At 42.6% G+C, this 11140-nt stretch overlaps 1 long non-coding RNA gene and 1 pseudogene across 1 annotated transcript; both read right to left on the bottom strand.

The window, feature by feature from the left end:
* Positions 1-53: 53 nt before the first annotated feature.
* On the bottom strand, positions 54-1151 carry LOC123493098 (annotated as a pseudogene).
* A 3024-nt stretch (positions 1152-4175) lies between these two features.
* Positions 4176-4899, bottom strand: LOC123493091. Its single transcript, XR_006661977.1, has 3 exons — positions 4792-4899; positions 4395-4567; positions 4176-4262 (listed from the first exon to the last, which is right to left on the bottom strand). It is a non-coding gene; the product is annotated as an uncharacterized LOC123493091 (long non-coding RNA).
* Positions 4900-11140: the final 6241 nt, after the last annotated feature.

Genomic DNA, 11140 nt, shown 5'->3' with positions numbered 1-11140 from the left:
ACCTTGCTCTTATAGTTTTCCACCTGGCTCTCTAGCTTCTTGACTGAACTCTTCAGCTGCTGGGCTTCAGACTGGGACTGCATCAGGTTCACCTCTGCAGCAGACAGGGGTGGTCTCAAAAAGAAGATACACAAATAACTAAACAACTAACCTGACATTCAAATTTACAGAATGTTTTGTCATCTTCAGTTCTTATCAAGGTTTGATATTCTATAGTTTATTACACTTGATGACTGAAAGTGAAGAAAAAATGATGTTTCCCTTCAGTCTCTGGTTCACTAGTTTGTTGACGGAGTTGTCAGAGGTGAGGCGGTGCAGCCGGTCCAGGAGCCCCTCCGTCTCAGCACGGCCTTTCTCCTCCACAGTGTGGATCTGTGCAGTCATCTCAGTCACCTGGCTGCACAGACAGACAGCAAAGCACATAATGCAAAATACACTTATTTCAAGGTTTTGGACAACTTCTTTTTACAAGGTCATTTGCCAAAGACAAACCATTATGAATCATTCATATGAAACAGGTCTTGAATACCTCATGGTAGTCACAATTACTCACTTCTTGAGAACAGTGATTTCCACTTCAAGCTGCCTCTTTGGAGTGGCGGGTACACCAGCTCTCAGCTGAAGAAAGGGCCTCTGCCAACTTAAGTCTCCTGAATGATGGCACACAAATACATTGGGCAGTGTGACACTTGGACCACTTGGTAATGTATCTACATGTGTGTTCCTCCTGTGAGTGTCAGACCTTCTCCAGCAGCTTTGCAGCGAGCTGTCTGGCTGAATCCTAACTGTGCTCTGCTCTCTGCCTCTGGGTCTGGTTGGCCTGCTTCAGACTCTCTTTGTCCTCTTCACTCTGCTGCTTCAGATCCTCCAGCTGCTCCAGCAGGGCCTGTATCTCCTCCTGCTGCTGCTCCTGGGTCTGCTCCATCTCCTGTTCCACACAGGGAAGGGAGATAAAAAGGGGGAGAAATGGAGAGAGACGATTTATTGTTGTGGTCAGATGTCCCGAGTACTTTAAGGTGGTATTGAATTATTAGGTGTTTATCTGAGTTGCAATGAAATATAGATCAAGGATAAAACAATAGTATACTCTACATACTCTATCAATTCTGTGGCCCGTAAACCTTGATACCCACTTTACTCCGGGCGGCCATTTTCAGTCTCTTTGCTGCGTAACTGAACCATAAGCAGGCTGTGGGTTGACTCCAGAACTTTAGAAAGATCTCCAGTGGTCTTCACATTGTCCTGTATGGAGGATATGGAATGATGAGTAAAGACAAGCTGCTATCTGTGAGCACCTGGTAAGCTAAATAAAACAACTTTATCATGATCTCTCTCTGCATCAAATGCAAACGGCTGAGAATCTAGAGAACTAGAGACCATGATGTACCTTTTCAGAATCCAAATGCACTGCAAGCTGGGTGGCTTCCTTCTCTTTGTTGTTGAGTTTTGCAGTAAGATGCTGAAAGCCAGAAAAGCAGAAACAACATTCTAAATGTCATCTATGACCATGGATATGCACCACACAGAATGAAAGGAAAATTTAGCAATATAAGGGAAATTTAACATGGTGATGGATACACACCATATTTTCTGCTTCTGTGTCTGCCAGTCTCCCCAGTAGGCCTTGCCTCTGCTCTGATGTCCACAATGATTCTGTCTATCAATTAATACAGTACAAGTCAAAAGTTTGGAAACACCTACTCATTCCAGGGTTTTTCTTTATTTTTACTATTTTCTACATTGTAGAATAATAGTGAAGACATCAAAACTATGAAATAACACATATGGAATCATGTAGTAACCAAAAAAGTGTTAAACAAATCAAAATATATTTTATATTTGAGATTCTTCAAGGTAGCCACCCTTTGCCTTGACAGCTTTGCACACTCTTAGCATTCTCTCAACCAGCTTCATGAGGAATGCTTTTCAACAGTCTTGAAGGAGTTCCCACATATGCTGAGCACTTGTTGGCTGCTTTTCCTTCACTCTGCGGTCCAACTCATCCCAAACCATCTCAATTGGGTTGAGGTCGGGTGATTGTGGAGGCCAGGTCATCTGATGCAGCACTCCATCACTGTCCTTCTTGGTCAAATAGCCCTTACACAGCCTGGAGGTGTGTTTTGGGTCATTGTCCTGTTGAAAAACAAATGATAGTCCCACTAAGCGCAAACCAGATGGGATGGCGTATCATTGCAGAATGCTGTGGTAGCCATGCTGGTTAAGTGTGCCTTGAATTCTAACTAAATCACCGACAGTGTCACCAGCAAAGCACCCCCACACCTTCACACCTCCTCCTCCATGCTTCACGGTGGGAACCACACATGCGGAGATCATCCGTTCACCTACTCTGCGTCTCACAAAGACACGGCGGTTGGAACCAAAAAGGACTGATTTTCACCGGTCTAATGTCCATTGCTCATGTTTCTTGGCCCAAGCAAGTCTCTTATTCTTATTGGTGTCCTTTAGTAGTGGTTTCTTTGCAGCAATTCAACCATGAAGACCTGATTCACGCAGTCTCCTCTGAACAGTTGATGTTGAGATGTGTCTGTTACATGAACTCTGAAGCATGTATTTGGGCTGCAATTTCTGAGGCTGGTAACTCTAATGAACTTATCCTCTGCAGCAGAGGTAACTCTGGGCCTTCCTTTCCTGTGGCAGTCCTCATGAGAGCCAGTTTCATCATAGCGTTTGATGGTTTTTGCGACTGCACTTGAAGAAACTTTCAAAGTTCTTGAAATTTTCCGGATTGACTGACCTTCATGTCTTAAAGTAATAATGGACTGTCGTTTCTCTTTGCTTATTTGAGCTGTTCTTGACATAATATGGACTTGGTCTTTTACCAAATAGGGCTATCTTCTGTATACCACCCCTACCTTGTCACAACACAACTGATTGGCTCACACGCATTAAGAAGGAAAGAAATTCCACATATTAACTTAACAAGGCACACCTGTTAATTGAAATGCATTCCAGGTGACTACCTCATGAAGCTGGTTGAGAGAATGTCAAGAGTGTGCAAAGCTGTCATCAAGGCAAAGGGTGGCTAATTTGAAGAATCTCAAATATAAAATATATTTTGATTTGTTTAACACTTTTTTGGTTACTACATGATTCCATATGTGTTATTTCATAGTTTTGATGTCTTCACTATTATGCTACAATGTAGAAAATAGTAAAAATAAAGAAAAACCCTGGAATGAGTAGGTGTGTCCAAACTTTTGACTGGTACTGTAAATAAACACATTTTTAAAGAATGCTCAATATTTGGGGCATTGAACAGTCAAGCCTTGTGCAGACTCTGCCATGAGGAAACATAATCAATAGAACATATTTTCTGGTACAGTCCATCAGTGGCTCGCTTTTGGAGTTGTCCAGCAATGGTTGTTATGTAATAATATCAGGGTTCAGATGGACCTGCAAACTGCATTGTTAGGGGATCTGAAAAACCACGATCAGTCAATGGGAAATATCATTATACTCTTGGGTAAAGCATTTATTTTGAGGGCAATATCGGTAGACATTTTTACAAATAAGGAGGTTCAGGAACCCCAGTAAGACATCATAGTAAAATGGAGGGATGTATAGCAAAATGGCATTATACTGGGAAAGATGGGTTAATCTGTGGACATCGGGGGGTTGGAGTTAAGATCAGAATGAATGGTGGATTGGCTGCTGTGGGTGAAAATCCAGCACTTGAGGAAATTAGGAATATATGTATAACTATTTAACTACATGTAACGTAGATGTGACCGAAATAGCTGTAAGTAGCAGTAAAGGTATTGCTGTCAGTTAGTTTACTTCAATTAGGGTAGGGATGGTAGAGAATGGGAGGAAAAGTATAGAGAAAAGGGAAAAATAAATAAATAAGGGATTGGAAATGATGCAAACAATTAAACTGATACAACCTACAATCTATCTGCAATGTTAAAGCTGATCTACCCCCACCCACCCACCCCACCCCACAACACACACATTGTTTTCTTCCAATCAATATATTAGAAAACAATTCTTATTGTCATTTTCAATTTTCCTTCAAAACCACTGTACTTGTCAATCTAAGCAAGTCCATGTATTGGGGAGAGTACCTCTTGTTCATGGCACTCCCTGAGGAGATCTCGGAGAGTGCAGCTAACCTTTTTCACACCACCCATAGCCTCATTCAGGGCTGTCAACTGTGTGGCCACTGCCACCCCATCAATCTCTGCTTCTACCAGCTTCCTCAGTAGCATGTCTCTTTCCCCATGTAGAGTCCCCGACTCAGCCTTGCATGAAATGGAAAGATTAAAACCAAGCTAGTGCTAAACTGCCTCACACATTTTTACATTGTCTTGTGAATGTCTTGTAAATGTATGCATGATGACTAAATGTGCTCATGTCATGATATTACTCCACACCTGTTGTGGCCAGTCTCCCACCGCTTCCTTTGGGAGTGTTGGAGGGAGATGTTATCTCATTTTCCGAGGTCCAGGTCTTTGGTGGAATCCAGCAGCTCCTCCTCCTGCTCGTCGAAGACATGTTGGCATGCACTCAGATACTCAGACTGGTGCTCCTTCTTCCGCAGACTCATCTGATCATCAAAAGCAAACAGAAACACACACACCCACACACATTGAGTTTATTTGTTTACTGGACACATTTATGCAACAAACAAGAGGGCACTGGATATTGCTGAATCCCAGTAAGATCTTTGCTCTGTATTGTAATGAAGCAGTAAGTTGTGATAGTGGGATAGGGTTTAAGTTGGGTAAGGGGCAAACATAGAATTGTACACACTATACATTATCAACTGACCCAACATCCATCAACAGTCTATCAATGTTTTTTCCATATTTGTTACGCTGGCCATGCATCCTCTGCTCTTGTTCATCCTCATGAAACAGGTCAGCCAACTGCTCCAGACAGTATGAAGGCCCCTGAGAGACATGAAAATCAACATTGGTAGTATATCTAATGATACCATGCATGATATATGTGGGAATAGTGAGCAATAATGTATGTTTATAAATGTGAAATGTAAGCAATGTCCATTGCACTGGATGAAAATGTATCTGTGAGGAGCAAATAATTTACTTGCAGGACCTCCCACTTGTATGTCATCCCGAGTAGATGTTCTTCCTTGGGCCAACACGCAGCTGCCCAATATCCCCCTTGATGTCTACCTCTTTGATTGGCAGTCATGGTTTAACTGTTATAGGCCCACTTTATTTCAAAGGTTGAATCAGTGTTTATCACTTCATTGACTAAACGTTAACTAACCTGTGGGGTCTTTGCAGTGCAGGGGCCTGTTGCACAAAACTAGGATAAGGGATTAAGCCAGGATATCTTGGTGATCCTGGCTCAATTGATCCGTAATCCGGTTGCACTAAAGATGGATAGGGGGCAGGAGGATATGTTATGGTATAAATTACCATGGAGATTTATTCTGTGGAGCTAGCCTGCTCCAGACCAGGCTAAATTCCAGGATCTATTTAATCTCATCCCTAATGTCAGTCAGCAGTCACCACAAATGGAAACCAATAGTTATTTCACTGCTCACTATACATTGTTATCACATATAACTAGACCCACTGTCATTATTTAAACGTTTGTGATCATTAATTTCAATGATTTTGGATAAAAAATGATTTTTAGATGATGTTGCTATCATTAGATAATTTACAGTTTCCCATAGACTATAAGGCTATATATAAAATGATAGAATATTAGGGCCACAGAGGGGAAAAAAACACAAGTCATAATATTGTAACCAGTTGTTTTAAAGGAGGACAGTTGTTAAAATGACAGATGTGGGGCATTTCGTGAAATTGTACTTCAGTATGGTTTCATAAACAAAGACATGCTGATGTGCCAGAATATTAAGTATCACATTGTCATAAGTATCAAAACTGTAAAAACAATATGTAGCTTTTCTGCAGAAAGAACCAGCCTCATAAATTTATGACTTTATCCTTTTTCTTCAGTGTGGCCCTAGTACTCTGTCATATAAACAAATACACATTCCATATGAATATAAAAACACAATGTGTAACATTATGTTCCTTTATTGAATAAGGACAAAACAAAGCAGGTAAACCATCAGCTCCTTTCGAAACTGAAGTCACAGTGACTCTACAAGATGGAAAGCACAGAATCCAAGCATATTATACAAAATGATACATACACATTCAAAGGTCTGTATATAACACACCCTGCATGTTTGCACACTAAAATAAATGCAGGACAAATCCATACACATCAACTGAACAGACAAATGAATGGATGCAGTAGCCTCCCTGCAGCCTTGTATTACACACAGTATACCGCACAAACATCATAAGAGGCCAAATTCGTAAAAAACGAACCCAAAAAAACCCAAATTCCTCTGCCACCGCAGGACATATTTAACCAAAATTGAAAGCACACATACTAACTAAAATAATTCAACACATATTGGTCCCTCAGCAGCCGACCACTGTCGTCATCAGGGAAGATTGCCGGATTGTCCCAGTCCATGGCTGGTGGCACTCTGGGGGCCCTCTCCTTCCTCAGGCAGGCCACATTGTGGAGGACAGCACAAGCCACAGTAATATCACATGCCCTAACAGGGCTGACCCTTAATTTGTGAAGGCAGTGAAAGCGTGCCTTCAGGAGGCCAAAGGTCATTTCAACTCTGGCCCTGGTCCTGGCATGGGCATGGTTGTAGGCCTGCTGTGCTTCCTGGGGGTCTGTGAAAGGTGTCAGGAGAAAAGGCTGGCAGCCATACCCCCTGTCTCCCAGCAACACACCAGAGAATTCACCTGTCAACACAAAATCTCATCATTACTACCTCATAAACACAGTGATATTCTTGACACAGCCATGATGGTTATAAATAGGGGTTGTGTGGCTTACCTTGTGATAGGCACTGATAGATTTCAGAGGCCCGAAAGATTCTGGAGTCATGGACTGAGCCAGGCCATTTTGCCACAACATTGCTGATCACACAGTCAGCATTGCAGACCATCTGAAATCATAAGATGAGGAATATTACACCAATCAATGCACATCACTGGCAATGCAGAGTGTTCGTCAATGGACAATATCAAAAAGTTATGTTCACCTGAACATTAATGCTGTGAAAGGATTTCCTATTCACAAAATCGGCCTCATGGGCACCTGAGGGGGCTTTTATCCTTATGTGTGTGCAGTCCACTGCACCAATGACATTGGGGAAACCTGTCACACAAAGTAATGAGTATCCTACTATGTGTTAACAGTTGTCCTGTAATTTGTAGATCCTCTTACCTGCAATCCTATAGAACTCCTCTTTGATGTCACAGAGTCTTCTGTGGCCAGGGAAGGAGATGAAGACATCTGCTAATGCTTTGATAGCCAGACACACACTCCTTATTGTGCGGCAAATTGTGGCCTTGTTCAGCTGTTCTGCATCCCCCCACTGAGTACAGGAAGGCTCCACTAGCAAAAAAGCGCAAGGCCACACAAACCATTTGCTCCACACTCAGTGCATGGCTCCGTGCAGTGCGGTGCTTAATCCTGGGACCCAGTAGTCTGCATAGATACCTGATGCCATCTGCAGAAAACCTGTATCTTTCATATAGATGGTCATCAGGGAAGGCCAGTGGGTCCAACCGGTCCCTGAAGACCCTTTCTCGCCTGAAGGCTCTCCTCAGCACAAGTGCTTCTTCATCCACCACATCTCGCACGAATGGGCATGCCATTGTCAGAGCAGAAAGGAACACACAATTTTGGGCCTTCATATAGGCTAGTGGCCACACCTGGTGCTGGGGGTGGGCAAAAGAGGGCGATGCCTTATAACGATGACTTGGTTGTACTGATTGCTGGGAAAATAAAAAAAACCTTAGAAAGATGCCACCGTCCTGTGTGCTCACAATAAGAGCTCATATGTCATGGCTCACTTGACTTTACGAGAATATACCTAATTTTTATTTTGAGCTGTGTCATCTTCTTGGAGCTGGGGGAGGAAAGAAAAATAATGATTAATACATTTGTGTTACAGTTAGCATACAGTGTACATTGAAGGCATATCTCACCTCCCTCTCAAGTTTTTTTTATTTCAAGGTCCAGTTTCCTAATTGTCCTCTTTTTTATTTCGGACTCCAGTGCAAGATTTTCCATCTTTTTCTTCTTGTACTGAATGTCTATGTCTGCCAGTTCTATTTGGCGCCGGAGGTGGTTGCCATACAACTTTCTGATAGCTTGTGAGCTCTGTGAACACAATACAATTAAGCGCAGCTGGAATTTGGCAGGATGTGGTGTCCTTTTATTAATACGCACTATGTTGCCAGGCTGGTTTTCCCACTGTATAGCATCTGGGTCCTGTAAAAGAAATTAGATTTTTTGATTTTGATGAGGACTCCTCACCATTGTAGAGTAAATAGTACTTTCACAGTCTTAACATGATACCTCATGCCTTCTGGAATCCAGAGAGATGGTCTCCTCCTCATCATCGTCTCCATCATGTGCTGTTGCTGCTGCACTGGGGCCTTCACCCTATCACATTTAATCGGATTCATATTGAAGCTAGTAGACAAGACATGCCAGGCCTACAGTATGCCTTTGATGGAGTACTCACTGGATCAGCATCGTCTGGTGCTTGTGCTGGTGGCTCTAACAGGAACACAGTGCTGCCAGACACTGCAAGGCAATAGGTAAACCAAAGTCAGACAGTCCAAATTGATTCAATATGAATGTGGTTGTATCCCATGTAGAGATGGAAGGACATACCTTGAATGAAGCGGGTGGCATCTTGGGAGGAACCTATGCTCGTCTCTTTCCCCCAGGGATCCCCTCTAAGACGGGCCTGCCTTTATTTAGCTCCAAGGCCATGTCCTCTGCTGGGGTAAGGTCAGCCTTTGGTGACCCACCACCCGTGCCTTGTCTGTGGGTATTCTTTTTCACTGCTAAAACAGTACAGACAATGTGTGAGCAGGCACCTTCTGGGTACAATATATGCTTGTGCTTTGTTAAATATTAGTCAGGGACCATACCATTCTGCAGAATGTTCTTGTATTTGATTTTGACCTGCTGCCATGTCCGTTTTGGCCCGTTCATGTTTAATCTACACACACACACACACACACACACACACACACACACACACACACATTTAATGGAGTCACACTGCAAAAAATTACTTGGTATTTTTGTCTTGTTTTCAGTAAAAATATCAAAAAATTTATCATAGCTTTATATAGTGTGATGGAGTTACTTTACACAATTTCACTCATATCTGCAGTGCATTTCAATTAAAAATTTAACCGTTTCATAATTACAGTACAACTGCATTTTTTGGAGATGTGAATTAAATATTTGAATTGTAATTGTGATGTTTCAGCGGAGCGGTGAGTGTGTAATTGTGCACTACTTACGCATTCAGGCGGTCTGCAATACTTTGCCACGCTTTTTCTCTTTGCTTTATCACTGTGGCGGTGTTGCCTTTCTTCTTAATTATATCTTTTACCTCCTCGTATGCCTCCATGAGGATTTGTGCTTCCGACGGGGAAAAGTACGCGGCTCTAGTTGCCATGGTAAATCAGTTAATCTGTGATCTGTGGCGGGGTCTATTTGAGTGAGCCGTGAGCGCGCACCTATCCAGGATTGGTTTCACCTGGCTTAATGAATCCGTGTCTGCTCATCCTGGCTTGGTCTTTGTGCAACCAATTAAGCCTGGACGCACATGTTTTGGCTTCATTGAGCTCAGCTGAGTCATTTATCCCGGATGTCTTAATTCTACTTTTGTGCAACAGGCCCCAGCTCTTCTGACACTTTTTCAGGTGTAACGTTACATGTACAGGTGTGGTCTCTGGCACGTAAACGTGCAATGCCACTGGTGGTGAAGCATCACGCGTTTTCATTCTTAACCAATTGCAGCACACGATAGAACAGAATTGGCACTAGTAGGCCTACTAGCTGCTAGAAAGTCATACCAGATAACCAGAGATAATCATACCACGACAAGAACAGTACCCGGCAGCATGTTCATGATCACTCCATGCATGGCCAGCAAGCTAAACCTCAACAGATGTTCTTAATTCATAACCGGATTATGAATAAAAACTGGTTTGGTAAAAGTGAGTGATTTGTTTACCTGCTAAATCTCTACCGACGGGATCGGGATCCGGGGCCTGTTGCACAAAAGTAGAATTAAGACATCCGGGATAAATGACTCAGCTGAGCTCAATGAAGCCAAAACATGTGCGTCCAGGCTTGATTGGTTGCACAAAGACCAAGCCAGGATGAGCAGACACGGATTCATTAAGCCAGGTGAAACCAATCCTGGATAGGTGCGCGCTCACGGCTCACTCAAATAGACCCCGCCACAGATCACAGATTAACTGATTTACCATGGCAACTAGAGCCGCGTACTTTTCCCCGTCGGAAGCACAAATCCTCATGGAGGCATACGAGGAGGTAAAATATATAATTAAGAAGAAAGGCAACACCGCCACAGTGATAAAGCAAAGAGAAAAAGCGTGGCAAAGTATTGCAGACCGCCTGAATGCGTAAGTAGTGCACAATTACACACTCACCGCTCCGCTGAAACATCACAATTACAATTCAAATATTTAATTCACATCTCCAAAAATGCAGTTGTACTGTAATTATGAAACGGTTAAATTTTTAATTGAAATGCACTGCAGATATGAGTGAAATTGTGTAAAGTAACTCCATCACACTGTATAAAGCTATGATAAATTTTTTGATATTTTTACTGAAAACAAGACAAAAATACCAAGTAATTTTTTGCAGTGTGACTCCATTAAATGTGTGTGTGTGTGTGTGTGTGTGTGTGTGTGTGTGTGTGTAGATTAAACATGAACGGGCCAAAACGGACATGGCAGCAGGTCAAAATCAAATACAAGAACATTCTGCAGAATGGTATGGTCCCTGACTAATATTTAACAAAGCACAAGCATATATTGTACCCAGAAGGTGCCTGCTCACACATTGTCTGTACTGTTTTAGCAGTGAAAAAGAATACCCACAGACAAGGCACGGGTGGTGGGTCACCAAAGGCTGACCTTACCCCAGCAGAGGACATGGCCTTGGAGCTAAATAAAGGCAGGCCCGTCTTAGAGGGGATCCCTGGGGGAAAGAGACGAGCATAGGTTCCTCCCAAGATGCCACCCGCTTCATTCAA

This window comes from Coregonus clupeaformis, chromosome 18, assembly GCF_020615455.1.
Source record: "Coregonus clupeaformis isolate EN_2021a chromosome 18, ASM2061545v1, whole genome shotgun sequence".
NCBI classification, from domain to species: Eukaryota; Metazoa; Chordata; class Actinopteri; order Salmoniformes; family Salmonidae; genus Coregonus; species Coregonus clupeaformis.
Note: the sequence above shows the minus strand (reverse complement) of the source record. Positions and strands in the feature narration are given on the sequence as shown.